Here is a 16,772-nt window from a genome sequence, read left to right on the forward strand (position 1 = left end):
ATAACTTCAGATACGTCTTCCACGCCGGGTCGGAGGTTCCGTCCTCCATCGAATGACCTGTCAGGTGTCATTCGATGGAGGACGGGTTCCCGAGGCTCAGTCCAGGACGGGGCTGCCAGGAGTCATAGCCGGTTATCTTCATCAGTCTGTTCTGATGTCTTCCGTCTCTGATCTCCAGATGTCCATTTTCCTTTCCTTCAGTACTCACCGCCATCTTGAACTCTAATGTATTTGAGTCGATGTCAGCTTGTGCCTGATTCACCTCCAACGTGGTCCGCAACCTGCCTTAACTGGCTGTGTAGGGCATGTGGCGTGGCAGCACTCCTTCTGAATCCTTCTGCATTCCAGAGTCCACGTCTGAGTCTACGTCTGAGTCTTTGTCTGAAGTCTTCGCCCTTCAGCCACTGTCCATCCTGTCGCATTTGCTGCTCCCATGTGACAGGTCTGAAAGGGCTATCAAGTGGCTGGAGGGCTACTCCAGAGACCAGCATTGTGTTGCTGGGTCTCTCTGATGCATCAGGTTTGGCAGAGGCCTGGGCCATCTGTCTCCAGCCTGTCCGCCCATGCTTGGGCACTCCTTGCCTGCTGCAGAGCTACCCGGAGCTCCTCTCTGGTCATGTCGTGGCCCAAGGGTACACCTCCCCGGAATTGGGAGCGCCCCCTAGTGCTCCCTCCTACTGTTCCAGAACAATAGCCACTGATATTACTCGCAACAGTAACATGGAATAGACTTAGTTTTTGGGTACTTGCCAGGTTCTTATGGCCTGGACGGACCACTGTTGGAAACAGGATGCTGGGCTTGATGGACCCTTGGTCTGATCCAGTATGGCACGTTCTTATGTTCTTAATGTGTGACACAATAAAGTGTTGTACAATGTGGTAACTCTACAATTTGCCTAACCATGTCCATTATTTTATTGCAGATTCTATTTCCACTATATTTATAGCATTTTGATGAATCTAGGGGCTAGTTAGGGGCATTCTGGGGGCGTAACTGGGAGAAGTTGAGTTAGCAGGCTAACTCTGATATTCAGAGCTAACCAGTTAACTTAGCCAGTTAAATCTAGTCGGGCCAAAGGCCTGTCATAAAGTTGGCCAGCTATAGTTAGTCGGCTAAATTTAAGATAACTGGCTATATTCAATAGACTTTGCTATCCGGACTTTATCTGAATATGGACCTCCCTATGCCTCACAGTACTGATCAGAGCTTTACAAACTATAACATCTTTATAAATTAGGTGTACTGCTATAAATTAGCAGCTGCCACAGTATCCTTACTTTCTTGGTATTTGTATGCACAGACTAATTTTGATTCATGAAAACTTGAATGAACAATGGTTTAAAGTACTATTTAATTTTTTTAAAATCAAATTAGAAACATCTTTCTGTCTTTTTTATCCAAATGTCATCAGTTATTTAAAAAGTTAGTACCATTTGTTATTTAAAGGTATAATTATGGATTTAGAGCCTCACTTTCATTATTGATTGTGGCAGTTGATATGAAAAGCATGTCATTAATCTGCCAGTATTTTAAAATAATGCAAAGTGTTTTGTTTTCTTTAATACCACTTTTAACAGATTTTTTAAAATCTTGGTTTAAATTAACACTTTGTAGTCAGAAGGCAATTTGGGCCGGATTTTAAGATTTACATGCGGGCATAGATTTGTTGCACGCAACCCAGCACGCACAAATCTATGCTCGATTTTATAACATGCGCGCGCAGCCTTCCTCCTTTCCCTCCGAGGCCGCTCCGAAATCAGAGCAGCCTCGGAGGGAACTTTCCTTCCACCCTCCCCAACTTCCCCTCCCTTCCCCTACCTAACCCGCCCCCCAGCTCTACCTAAAACCCCCTCCTTACCTTTAACTTAGAAGTTGCGTCTGCCTCCAGGCAGGCGTAGGTTGTGCGCGCCCGCCAACGGCTGGCCCGCGATCTCAGGCACAGCGGCAAAAGGCCACTGTGCGTGGAGGCTCCAGCTCCACCTGCCCCTAGGCCCCACCCCACCCACTCCCCGCCCCCTTTTTCAAGCCCCCGGGACATACGCTCGTCCCAGGGCTTGAACGAGTTGCCGGGCCTATGCAAAATAGGCTCGGCGTGCGCAGGAGAGGTTTAAAATGGTTACGTGCGAATATTACACGCATAACCCTTTTAAAATCCACCCCTTTATTTTTAAGGGTGAAATTTCTATTTAAATAAAATCCTCAAATGAGTGTATTTTGTTGATTTTATGAAAATATTCTGTTATTTCTGGATGCTATACTATATGATTGGATGATTTTTCAAACAAAACAAGAAATAGAAAAAAACATAATATTTAGTTGTATTTATTAATTCATGCAAACAATTCCTTCAGTTAATTATGAGTAGCTCATAGCATGTACTCTTAAGAAAGAAAAACAGGGACAATAATTCTTAGGACAGACATAACTTTCTTTTAACCCTAGTCCCATATTATAATCATAGTTCCAAACAAACACTACCACAGATCTTTTTTGAAAAACAATGTTTGAACTGCAAAAATTAAGTGCCACAGTTCAAATCTTCCCAATGGCCTTGTAAAATGCAAAAGCAGTGCGCAAATTCAATGCTTCCCAATGTATTTAAAGATGTTACTATTCTGTGTTTAGTCAATCTGCTTCACAGGTATGGAGAATATTCAGTAGTATCAACCTTGCTCACAGCTTTCCCGAACAGCGTTTTACTGCCTGACAGTATTTCTCACTTGAACACAAACATAAAAAGATTTCAAAACTGTCATCTAAAACTCTCTCACACACACTCAGGCTCTCGCTCTCAAACTCTCTTTCACAAACGGACCCTAACTCACACATACACACAAACACACACACACACACACACACACACTCTTTCTATCAGGGCGGGCCTCCTCCTCTCTTCCAGACATCTTTTTTGTAGGGATGTGAATCGTGTCCTCGATCGTCTTAACGATCGATTTCGGCTGGGAGGGGGAGGGAATCGTATTGTTGCCGTTTGGGGGGGTAAAATATCGTGAAAAATCGTTAAAAATCGTTAAAAATCGAAAAATCGAAAAATCGAAAAACCAGCACATTAAAACCCCCTAAAACCCACCCCCGACCCTTTAAATTAAATCCCCCACCCTCCCGAACCCCCCCCCAAATAACTTAAATAACCTGCGGGTCCAGCGGCGGTCCGGAACGGCAGCGGTCCGGAACGGGCTCCTGCTCTGAATCTTGTCGTCTTCAGCCGGCGCCATTTTCCAAAATGGCGCCGAAAAATGGCGGCGGCCATAGACGAAAAAGATTGGACGGCAGGAGGTCCTTCCGGACCCCCGCTGGACTTTTGGCAAGTCTCGTGGGGGTCAGGAGGCCCCCCACAAGCTGGCCAAAAGTTCCTGGAGGTCCAGCGGGGGTCAGGGAGCGATTTCCCGCCGCGAATCGTTTTCGTACGGAAAATGGCGCCGGCAGGAGATCGACTGCAGGAGGTCGTTCCGGACCGCTGCCGTTCCGGACCGCCGCTGGACCCGCAGGTTATTTAAGTTATTTGGGGGGGGGGGGTTCGGGAGGGTGGGGGATTTAATTTAAAGGGTCGGGGGTGGGTTTTAGGGGGTTTTAGTGTGCCGGCTCACGATTCTAACGATTTATAACGATAAATCGTTAGAATCTGTATTGTATTGTGTTCCATAATGGTTTAAGACGATATTAAAATTATCGGACGATAATTTTAATCGTCCTAAAACGATTCACATCCCTACTTTTTTGGCCCCTTCCAGTCCCCTTCTTGGCCTGCCATGGGATGGGGGTCCAAGGTGGTCCTGCTGCATGGCCTTTCTTCTTTTTGGGCCACCACTGGATAGGTCTGTGGTGGTCCTGCTTTAGGGCCTCATGTTCTTAGCCCACTGCAGGGTGGGGTGTGTAGCAGCCCTGCTGCAGGGTCTTCAGCCACCAAGTAGCATTTATTATGTGGGACTAAGCCCAAAGTGGGTGGGCTACAACCTACCCAGACACATCTGTCGCTATACCACTAACGTGAAGGGAGCTGAAGGTTATCATACCAGGGAGGTATGTAGGTAGAGTGAAGTGAAGATGACTATGCCATTTGGATGAGAGGGACATTGAAATAGAAAGTGGTTTGGCTAGGGCGATTTGAGTGAAATAAGATGGATGGGAGAGTAATTTTGCCAGGAAGGTGGAGGGAGAGAGAAGAGAAGGTGGTTATGCCAGGAGGATGGGAAAGAGTAAAGGTAACATGATGGTGTATATTTAATGAACCCCTACTTTGAATGTCATCACACACCACTAGATGGTGAGAGGTGTAAGACTCCCCTGATAAGATGAAGAAAAATTTTATTAAAGAGGGAGAAACCAACTATAGGAGCAAGATTTGATGGGAGGCATGGGTGTAAACCCTTGTTGCTATGGCATAGTTGATGGAGCCTCATAGCTGAACCTTTGAGGCCTATGCCGACAGCTGGCAAGCATGCCCTGATGTGGGACAGGCTGGAGCTTCATTTATACCAACTGCCTCCCCCACAAGTTTAGCCCTTAAGTTCTGGCAACGGGCAAGGCTTAGGTGGGCCCCCAGGGTGGTCAGGTAAGCAAGAGTCCAAGGGTATGATTAGGTCAGGGCAGGTATCAGACTTGAGTAGTTGAAAGCAGGACAAGATTGGGGCAGGTTGCACCAGACATGGTCAGGTGCAAGCAAGAGATCAAGTAAAGGTGGCACTGCCATGGCAGAAAATTATGGTCAGGTCTAGGCAAGAAGTTAGAATACAGGAAGTCAGACCAAAGGTGATTGAAGACACACAGAAGACACTGGACGAGAAGGACTAGACAAGGCTGAATGAGGCAAGCCTGGATGAGGCAAGACAAGATAAGGCAAGGCAGGAACCAGGAACACATGCAGGAATCAGGAACTGAGACACAGGAGCAAAACACACTGCAGATGCAGGAGACCCATTGCTGAGGCGAGATAATGCTGCAAGGCCTTACTTAAATAGGACAGTCAACCTGATGTCATCAGAGGGTGCCACTCAGCGTTTCCCGCCATGTTGTCTATATAATGCACGTATGTGCGCACATGCACACAGGGAAGGTGGCAGCCTGGGAGCGTCAGTGGCATCTGAAGTGTGTGACAATGGTGGCGTTCTGACCTGAATTTTCCTAGGTCTGCAGTGGTGTCGGGGTGAATATAGCCAGTTACGGTGGCCTGCCACAACCTGCAAACATAACAGAGATTCAAAGACTCAGAAGAGGAGATATTGACAGTCTAATGGCTGAGGAGTGTTATGAGAACCTATTTACTAGTATGATATCCCAGTGAGCAGCCTCATGCGGATAGCATAGCCATAGAGGCAGTAAATGATACTGCTGGATCATGCCACAGGCATACCTGAGAATTCTCTGGATTTGGCCCAGACTCTGGAATTTTCAATTAAATGCCATATATCTGGCCAACATCTATAAACTCCAGATATCCTATTGCAGAATGTGACCCAGAATAAAAAGTGGTTGGAGCAACACAAATCCAAAGGAGGTATAGTATTGGGACTGCAGAGAGAAGAAAGACAAGTGGAACATTGGCCCCCATGTGGCAGAATGAAGAAGTGCAGGAGTATTGACTTCCTCACAGGGAACAAAAAACAGATATCATTGGTCTTCTGAGCAGTAGAAAGAGCAAAAGCATTGGACCAAGCAGGGAAAATGAAACAGGAGCAGTGTCAAACCCGCACTGTATAAGGAGGTTCCATGGACCTGGAGAAAGAGGAGGCTGCTATGGCTAATAGGTGTTGAGGTGAGGAGAAAGAATGACTGTGCATGTGTGTGTAGAAGAGGGAGAGAAGTGAGTGAGTGTGCATGTGTTTGTGAGAATGTATGTCCTGTTAGTTCCCCTATGTCGAAGCTAGCAATGGAATGGTCCTCTTTGTTTTCTAGAGAGATCACCATTTTGCTCTTGTGGATCATTTTGCTATCAAGGTGGCAGCATGTCTTAAGCTGTACTCTCATTTTTCTAATTCTTAATTTTAAGATCCATGGAGACTTTTGTTTTGGATATGAGTTTCTTTCCACTCTCTCAAACTTGCGGACCTAGTTTGAAGGCTACAGCAGAGAGTTTCTCGCCTGAAAAGCAGAAGATTTACAACTACAGTGCGACACAAGACAAGAGAGGAAGCCTGCTTGACTGCCTTTAAATTTGTGTGTACATGAGAAAGAGAACTTGCCTGCTTGCCCATCTGCCTGCTCATGTATTTTGTGTATGAGTGTGAATGTTAAACGGAACTTGTCTGTCTGCATACATATATGTATGTGAATAAGAATGGGAATCTTCCTGCCTGTGAATTTATCAGAGGGGGAGCCTGTCTACCTGCTTGTGTGAGTATGAAAGAGGGAATATGCATGCCTGTGTGCGTGTGTGTGTGTGTGTGTGTGATTGAGAGAGAGGGAGCCTGCCTTCCTGCCGACATGTGTGGATATATGTGTATATAAGAAAGGAAGCCTGCCTACCTGGATGGATGTGTGTGTCTGTTTGAGAAGGAGCCTGCTTGCCTGCCTGCATACTAGAGATGTGTATCGTGTGATCGATCATCTTAACGATTGATTTCGGCTGGGGAGATGAGGGAATCGGATCGTCGCGGTTTTGTTTTTTAAAATAACGTGTAAATCGTAAATCGGGGGAGGGCGGGAAAACCGGCACACTAAAACATCCCTAAAACCCACCCGACCCTTTAAAATAAATACCCCACCTTCCCGAACCCCGCCAAAATGTCTTAAATTACCTGGGGTCCAGTGGGGGGGTCCCGTTGTGATCTTCCACTCTCAGGTCACGAGTGCGTTGATAGAAAATGGCGCCAGCGCTACCTTTGCCCTGTCATATGACAGGGCAAAGGTAGCGCTGGCGCCATTTTGGTTCCTGTCCCCGATGTCACGAGCATAGAAGATCGCGCCCGGACCCCTGCTGGACCCCCAGGGACTTTTGGCCAGCTTGGGGGGCCTCCTGACCCCCACAAGACTTGCCAAAAGTCCAGCGGGGGTCCGGGAACGACCTCCTGCACTCGAATTGTGTTGCCGTACGGCCGGCGCCATTTTGCAAAATGGCGCCGGCTATATTGCAAAATGGTGCCGACCATACGGCAACACGATTCGAGTGCAGGAGGTTGTTCCCGGACCCCCGCTGGTCCCCCAGGGACTTTTGGCCAGCTTGGGGGGGCCTCCTGACCCCCACAAGACTTGCCAAAAGTCCAGCGGGGGTCCGGGAACGACCTCCTGCACTCGAATCGTGTTGCCATACGGCCAGCGCCATTTTGCAATATGGCCGGCGCCATTTTGCAAAATGGCGCCGGCCGTACGGCAACACGATTCGAGTGCAGGAGGTCGTTCCCGGACCCCCGCTGGACTTTTGGCAAGTCTTGTGGGGGTCAGGAGGCCCCCCCCAAGCTGGCCAAAAGTCCCTGGGGGTCCAACAGGGGTCCGGGAGCGATCTCCTACGCTCGTGACGTTGGGGGACAGGAAGCAAAATGGCGCCGGTGCTACCTTTGCCCTGATAGGGCAAAGGTAGCGCCGGTGCCATTTCTATCAACGCACCCGTGGCCCGAGAGTGGAAGATCACAACGGGACCCCCCCACTGGACCCCAGGTAATTTAAGACATTTTGGGGGGGTTCGGGAGGGTGGGGGATTTATTTTAAAGTGTCGGGGTGGGCTTTAGGGATGTTTTAGTGTGCCGGTTTTCCCGCCCTCCCCCTTCCCCTCCCCCTTCCCCCGATTTATGATTTTTGACGATAAATCGGGGGAATATCTATTAAATATCGTCTCTAATGATTTTTGACGATTTAAAATATATCGGACGATATTTTAAATCGTAAAAAAACGATTCACATCCCTACTGCATACATACATGTGCATGAGAAAGGGAACTGCCTGCCTTCCTGTATGCATGTGTATGACAGAGAAGGCATGCCTGCTTGCCTCTGTTTATGTGTGTATGAGAGGGGAAGCCTGCCTACCTGTGTGTATGTGTGTGTAAATGAAAATATGAGCCTGTCTTCCCATATATGTGTGTGTGCATGAGAGAAGCCTGCCTGCATGCTTACCTGTGTGTGTGTGTGTATGTGTGTATGTGTGAGAGAAAGAGATAAAGAGCCTTCTTGTGTACATATGTATATGGGTGTGTGAGAGGGAGCCTGCCAGTGTGCATCTGTGTATGTTTGTTTGTATATATGTGTATGAGAGAGGGAGAGTTCCGGCTTTCCTGCATGTGTGTTTATTAGAGAGGGAGACTGTCTGCCTGTTTGCGTGAGAGAGGGAGTTTTCCTGTCTGTGTATGTGTGTGCATGTGTATGAGAAAGGGAGCCTATGTGTGTATGTGTGTGTCTGCATGTGTATGAAACAGGCAGCCTTCCTACCTGTGTGTGTATGTGTGTGTGCATGAGTAGGAGCCTGCCTGCACGCATCTATGTCTGAGTGTGTGTGATTGTGTGTAGGAGTATAGAAGCCCACTTTTCACTGTGTGTGTTTGTTTATGAGAAAAAGAGCCTGCCTGCCTATGCATGTTTTTGTGCATGTTTCAGAGAGTTAGGCTGCATGTCTGTGTATGTGTGATGTGTGTGTATGAGAAATGGGGACTGCCAGCCTGCCTGTATGTGTGCATGTATGTGTGTGTGAGCGAGTAAACAAACATGTGTTAGTATGTATATGAAAGAGAGAGAGGAAAATATGTTTGCTCCTCCCCCTCTAATCTAGGACAATCTTACAGTGACTAGAAATCAAAAGTGCCCGAGTATGGCGAATGGAGAATTTTTTAAAATCCTTAGTTTTAATCATTGGATGTTATTTGATGTACCTGCTGCTTGGAAATATTTTATCAATATTTGGTAAATTTTTAAAAATTTTAATTGAGTTTTTAATTATTGGATGCTAGTCTATTGTTCAGATGTTTAGAAACATTTATTTATTCAAATAGTATGACTGATGTTTTGAATTTCATGATTTTATTGTTTGTTTTATTATAAATGGTGATGGTTCTGTTTTTCCATTGTTGCATTACATACAGAGTCTGTCTTGTTGTGGTTTCCAGTTAAGTTTTTATCCTCACATTTCAATTTATTTATTTATTTATTTATTTATTTAGCAATTATTTATTTCCTGCCAATTACCAGAATCTGTTCTACTTTATAGTCTCTCTATATTCTTTATTTGGTGAAGGTCTATCTGTGTTTTGCATGTGTGATCAAGGTAAGATGATCTGCTAGCAGGTAGTTTATGTGGCAGGATCTATTGCAGCCTGATGTGTTTTATTTTCTTAATAGGTGTATTTGTATTTTAGGGCCTGGTGAAGTATTTCCAATGCTTCTCTTTCTTAGGGTTTTACTGTTTGAATCACAGAAGTTACTGCAGCAATGGTATGACAGGTTTGCTATACAGATTCTAAATTTAATTTTGTTAAGAGTTTTGAGTTATTTCACAAAATGTCTGGCAATGAAAGTTGCTTGTACTTGTTACTGAGGTGACAACAGAATTTGAAAGTTGTTTTTTTTTGGTTTTTTTTATGGTGAATTGTAAGAGTTAACATCCTAGATCGGATCCTTTGTTAGGGGATTTTCTGTGAATGCAGATTGTTTACAAAATTGGAGATACATGATTTATATAAAGATCACCTCTTCTTGTATAGAATTTAGACTTTAGTCTTGTATTCATATAAAAGAATTGGTTGAATGAGACTATCAAATAATTTTAATGGTTGTTTTCCTGGGAGGTTGAAACCGGTTGATTTTTTTTTTTTATTATTGTACAGAAGAACATTGGAATGTTTTTTTCAAAATTGTATCTTTTATTATAGCCAAGTTAAAGACAGGAGTCTGCGATGTGTGTGAATATCACTTTGGCTTGACCCCTTCATGCTTGGCTTGCCACCTCAAATACTTTGTGGAATTTAGAGTAGAAAAAACTTTTTATGAGGTTCTGAGATCTCCATATTCTAGGTCAGCTATATTGAGAAACAGTGGAACATTTTACATTTTATTCTGCAGAGCTAGTTGTTTTCTGTTCTCTAAGTTGTTGTTAGCTTAGAAAAAGGTTTATTTTTAGAGAGGCTTTAGATAGTAGCCATAACAAAGGGCTAGCAGTGCCTCTACTGCAAAAAGTATTTGCAACTGACACCCAGCATGATATGGTTGAAGAAACATAGAATGGATGAAAAAGGGGTATTGCTTAAGCATTTGGACAGTTATATGAGGCAATAAGTGATTGGACCAACTGTATGATAACCAAAAGAATGATGCATTGGTTATATGTTCTGCTAATGAAGAATTAGAGGATATTAGCCCCTGTCTAATTTGTATAGGGTCAGAGGAAGAGAACAACTTGCCAAAGCCATGTAGTTACTTTTCTAAATGAAAGAAAAAAGGAACAGAAGATGTTGGTTTCTTTCAAGCAGAATTGTTTTTATTTACTTGATACGTTAGACAAACTGAAAGTTGTTCGATGGAAATGAATAATTCCAGGGTCCTCTTACAGCTGCGATTAAGTTCCCAGGTTATTTTTAGAACATAAATCCGACAACTTCTGTCTAAAGATGCCACTGAGAAGAGATGTCCTTGATCTTTTACCTCCTGGTTTGCCATCAATCCCAGTTCCAGCAGCAGCTCTCAAAGATCCAGAGACGGGATCTCACATCACAGGCGTGGAAGCACTTTGGAATTATGGAGGATCGGTTTCATTTCAATTTGTTTTCAAAACAAAGAGAAAGAAAAACAAAATTTCATTCATTTTCTATCATTTTATTTAAAAAAATACAAGTTGTCTCATCAGAGAAGGGCAAAAATACTTCCTGGCCCTCCCCTTGATCATTCTCATCCCCTCCCCCGCCCATTCTATGATTACCAATGGCACTGGTAGACTGAAGCCAACATCATTATTGATTTCTTTGGTACAGAATGGTGTCAGCCAGGTCCAAGCCCAAGTGCCATCTTATGCATAATAAATTAACAGTGGTGCCAACTTAGGTCTGTAGGTGCCAAATGTAATTGCAGCACATGCTGAGCAGGTTCTTGAATAGGGTAAGTGGAGCGGGGTCGGAGGCAGAGGGGGAGTGGGAGTGGGAGTGGGAAAAAGCCTGAGAGTGTTGTTTTTCCTTCCCCAATGTAGCTGACATTCTTTTCTCTTCTTTGTTGTGTTTTGTTTTCCTTCCTTTGGCATTTTGTTTGTTTTGTGTTTCATATTTTATTTAAACAAATTAAATAATAAACAAAATTGTAAAAATTGAAAAACAAAAAGAAACAACAAAGAAAAAAAAAGTATTGGTGTTCCCCCCAAGCTTGGGAGAGGGAATTGGAGATAAAAGTGGGAGAAAATAAAACCATAGTAAAATCTCTTCTTTACATACAGATGTTGTAGGTTTTACAATATTTTTTAGTATACATGTGCTGACACTTGGCACTAAACACGAATGTATTGTATCTGCTGAAACAAATATGTTGTACTATAGTACATAGAACAGAAGGTTCATGACAACTTGGTGGCTCTAATCATTTCTTATTTATAATTATAAGAGCTTTAATGACAAATTTTATTTTATTTTATTTATTTGTCATGTTTTGTATACCGTCATTCGGTTTCACCATCAGAACGGTTTACAGAAGGTAAATTTGTGTTAATGCTTTTTAAAACAGGCATAAAATTGAATGTAAAAACGAAAATACTGTTACAAAGCCACAGAAAAGCTGCTGACATCCTAAAAGTGCTGCATACTGTGCAAAACAAGAGACAATGAAGATAAAACCTTGTCAGAGATAGGTTGTAACTATGTAGAGCTTTGAATGGAACACTTGAAATTATTTTTAATTATGCTTCATTTTCTTTATCTTTCTTTTTATATGTTGCAGGGCAGCTGTTCCATAACTCTGGAACACTTGGCTCCAATCTCTTTTCAACTGTGATTTCCTTTTCTACAGAACTACCTAAGAGCAGCATGGGATTGTTCATCAGATGGGGGCGTACTTCTTCAATCTACTATCATCATTTTATTTTTTTGCATTAAAAGAGAGTTTTAAAAAAGTGAGATAAAGACTGCTATATAAAGTTAAACAACTCCTGCATCAAGGGCCACGGAAAGCTACTACTTCACTGTTTTTCAATGACATGCATACTAGCGATATAATAGCGATGAACAATACAAGAGTTTATTTTTCTCCATGGTAACATATTGCTTCAAGAGAATGTCGATGTGTTTTCCTCTAGGATCATGCTAATGTCACAGGTTTCAATGAAATGATGGTTGTCTTTTAATTATCATCCTCATGTTTTCTCTTTCTAAATATTTCAAATTCTGAAGACTTTTAATTTCAGGATATAAGAAGCCATTTTCAAAAATTGCTTGATTTCCTTTGTTGCTTTTAACCATCTTTCATCTTGGAAGTGGGTTCATCTAAGTTCAGGATTTAGAACAATTGATATTGTTTGGTAACTACAAATAATCACATGCCCCAGTTGGTTAAAAATGCATCTCAGAGGCACTACATTTCTTGGGAAAGGTCATATAAGCAAGCTATATATGCCTGTTTAGACCAGCCACAATTTGGATTTGAATAAAACATTAGCAGTTTCATTACAACATAACCCTTCTTATTACTTTCCTGATATTCTTACTTTCTTGACCACCAAGTGAAATTTGATGATAAAAGCATATTGAGCATTTTCTCAATGCAATGTCAACTCATCATTATTATTATCACCATCATTGTTTATTTATAGCCTGTAGGGGTGTGCAGAGGAAAAATGTTCATTTTGATTCATTCATTTGTTTTGTAGAGCCACTCCATTCAGTTCATTAGTTTAAAACAAAAACAATTCTTCATTTATTCATTTTATTTGTTCATTTGTGTACCATTAAATTGTAATTAGGAGAGCACTGCAGCCTATGTTATGCTCCAAAATTGGGGTTTAATCATCATTTCTAATAAAAATGATGGGTAGAGGCATGGCAACATAGTACGACTATATCAACGTGGCACCAAAAGTGGCATGGATAGCCTAAGGCACTGTAAAGAGGAAAAGGGGTGCCAGAAGTGTCAGAAATTATTCAAAGCACCATCAGAGGAGCAATGCAACAGCAAGAGGAGGAAGAACTCCCCCAAGGCTTCAAAAGAGGGCAACAATAACAATGGCATGAACCCTCAAAAGCAGCATGAGAGGCAAAGTGGCACCAAGAGTGGCATCAATATTCTAAGGCAAGGAGAAGGAGAATTTAAGCAGAAAAGGTGGCAAGAAAAAACCTCAAGGCATCAGTAAAGGGACAAAGCAGAACAAAGATTGGCAGGAACAAACCAAGGCACTAAGAGAAGTGCAAAGCAGCCCCCCAAAATGGCAAGAACACCCCAAGGTATAGAGTCTGGGGTATGGCAACAAGGCAGAATGACTTAAAAAACCTCAACTTATAAAGTCTAAGTATGGCAGGAAGACTGAGTGGAAGAAAGATGCCCAAGGTGTGGCACGATGAATACAGCAGCAAAGCAGAGTGGTATGGGAGATGTCTGTCTTCCCGTTCAACACGTATTTATTTATTTATTTAGATTTAGATTCCGCTTTTCACACTTTATTTTCAGCGCTTCAAAGTGGATTACATTCAGGTACTGTATCTGTCATCAATATAATTTTTGTGCCATAATCGTTTATTACATTTTCTACTTGAAAGTTATCTTGCTGCTGGGTGGTAAGAACATAAGAACATAAGAAAATGCCATACTGGGTCAGACCAAGGGTCCATCAAGCCCAGCATCCTGTTTCCAACAGAGGCCAATCCGGGCCATAAGAACCTGGCAAGTACCCAAAAACTAAGTCTATTCCATGTAACCATTGCTAATGGCAGTGGCTATTCTCTAAGTGAACTTAATAGCAGGTAATGGACTTCTCCTCCAAGAACTTATCCAATCCTTTTTTAAACACAGCTATACTAACTGCACTAACCACATCCTCTGGCAACAAATTCCAGAGTTTAATTGTGCGTTGAGTAAAAAAGAACTTTCTCCGATTAGTTTTAAATGTGCCCCATGCTAACTTCATGGAGTGTCCCCTAGTCTTTCTACTATCCGAAAGAGTAAATAACCGATTTACATCTACCCGTTCTAGACCTCTTCCAAATTTTAATTTATAATTAAATTTTTGCCATAATCAGAACAGGAAAATGGTCACCCATCAGAGTGGCTTTCCTGGGAATATGTTATGTTTTCTTTATTTAGCTTTAGCTATGGCCAGTATCAGGAGAGATGTAGCTATAGCATATTGAGGTGGGGGAGGAAGTGTTAGCTGGCAGCTCGCTGCTCTTGCTTGCAATACTCTCTGACGTGGCTACTGTTTCCAATGCTACATCCTCAATCTCCTTATCTTCGTGCACTCCTGTTCACACATCCTAGCTATCAGTATCTCTTTCATGAATATGCAATGCTGGGACTGGAGTGTGAGATTCCTTTTCACCCATGGATCATAAAGTGTACCAAGCATAAATGTACCTGCTACTGCAAAAAGTCCTGAAACTACAACACCTCTGCTTCCATTCCCTCCTGCCCTGTAACATTTTCTCCAGAACATTTACTATAGGGTTGACTCACTTAGAATGATGCTTCTGGCACTCAGATTCTCCATGGCATCCTAGAGGGGCTTTAGGATTTCGACCAGCAGCCTGATCACTAACCAATCATTATTCCCTATGGGACAATGCACACCTATGTTTCCAGAAACAGATCATGAATGGGTGTCTGCTGCTTCACTAACATTTGCAGCATCAGTTAGATGGAATTACATCAGTGCCAAAATTTTGAATCAGATGCTTATGAGGCATCCTGACTTTTTACTGCTTCTCATAGATAGGCTACCAGACTTTCACACTTCTATTGAAATAATCTACTGTTTTCCTGCAATTCTCTAACAGGTTCTTCAGGAATGAATTACCCAGGGCATCTTTCACTACCAGGTGCAGCAAATGTGCAAAGCAACAGATACCCTGAAAGCTCTGATTTATCATCTTTATCATATTTGCACCACAGTCTGTCACAAATCTGCCTGAAGACTCCTGCCTCCTGCCTCCAGAATCTTTTTTATGACTGATAGAATATTGCACAAGATATGGGGGCAATGCATCAACTGGGTGTACAGCAAAGCCCACCTTTACCCTGATGCTCCAACCTCGCTAGAGCTATTGCCAGCCCCTGGCTCAGCCAGGTCTCACAAATGTGCCATCAGGGAGAGGTAAGAGGGCTGCCTGAGCCCAGGCCCAGTGCCATGACCTGACCCAGAAGCTGGGTCTAATGCCGGGGCTTCAGCCCGAACCCTGGCCTGACGCCGCGACCAAACCCGAAGACCAGGTCCCTATGCTGGGACCTTGGATGAGGCCAGGACCTGGACTCAGTTTCGATGGCGCGACCCAACCTGGAGGCCAGGTCCTGATGCTGGGGCCTCAGCCAGGATCCATTCCTAACACTGTAACCTGACTCAGAGGCCAGGTCCCGATGCCGGGGCCTCAGTATGAAAACAAGCTTGATGACGCAACCTAACCCAATAGCTGGGTCCCACTCTAGGCCAAGGCCCAATTCCATGACCCGACCCAGAGGCTGGGTCCCAACACCTGGGCCTGGAACCCAAGCCCAAGACTTGTTCTGCGACCAGACCCAGAGAACGGATCCCAGTGCCAGAGCCTCAGCTCTGACCCAGGCCCAACAGAATGACCCAACCCGAAGGCTGGGTCCTGATGCCTAGGCTCAGCCTATACCAGAGCCCGAGCCTGAGCCCAGGCCCGACCTATAACCTAAGTTGGAGGCTGGGACCTGATGCCTCGGACCTCAACTTAGGCCACAATCCAAGCCCAGGCCTGATGCCGTGACCCGACTCAGAGGCCAAATCCTAACTTCAAGGCCTAGGCCTCAGATCAAACACTGAGGCTTCGGCTAGGAGGCTGGGTTCTGACGCCTGGGCCTCAGCCCAGGACCAGGCCAAGGACACAGAACCCGGGATTGGTAGCTCCTCCTCTTCAGAACCTCTTATTTTCTTCAGCTCTTCAACGCCAAATGATAGCATCCATTGGGGTTGAACCAGAGTTAATTAACTCCGGTGCATTCACCCCAATGGATGGAAAAGTTTAGATTTTTGGAATTGTACTGCATTGCTGTTCATTAAAATGGAGCCATCTGCTGGGGTGAATGCACAGGAGTTAATTAACTCTGGTGCAACCCTACAGATGCAATCATTTGGCATTAAAGAGCCATAGAAAGTTGAGGATCTGAAGAGGAGCTCCCAGGCCTGGGCTCCAAGGCCCAGGCATCATGATCCGGCTTCCTGGCTGAGGCCCTGGTGCCGGGCCTGTGTCAGGGCTTAGGACCCAGCATTGGGATCTGGCATCCAGGTCGGGTCACAGCATTGGACCTGGGCTTGGGGTTCGGCCTAGGCCAAGAACCAGGCATCAGGACCCGGCCTCTATGTAGGGTTGTGGCATCAGGCCTGAGTCCAGGCTTAGGCTACAGCACTGGGACATGGCCTCCGAGTCAGGTCATGGCATTGGGTATGGGTCTGGGCTGAGGCCCCAGTGCTAGGATCCAGCTTCTCAGTCAGGTCATGGTGTCAGACCTGAAATCGGGCTCTGCCTAATCTGAGACCCAGGAATCGGGACACGTCCTGTGGGTGAGGTCATGGCATCAGGCCTGTGTCTGGCCTGACACCCTGCCTCTGGGTTAGGTCGCTATGTCAGGCCTGAGTCTGAGTGGAGACCCAAGAACTGGGATCTGGCCTCTGGGTCAAGTTACAGTGCCAGGCCCT

Source organism: Rhinatrema bivittatum, chromosome 1, assembly GCF_901001135.1.
Source record: "Rhinatrema bivittatum chromosome 1, aRhiBiv1.1, whole genome shotgun sequence".
Lineage (NCBI taxonomy): Eukaryota > Metazoa > Chordata > Amphibia > Gymnophiona > Rhinatrematidae > Rhinatrema > Rhinatrema bivittatum.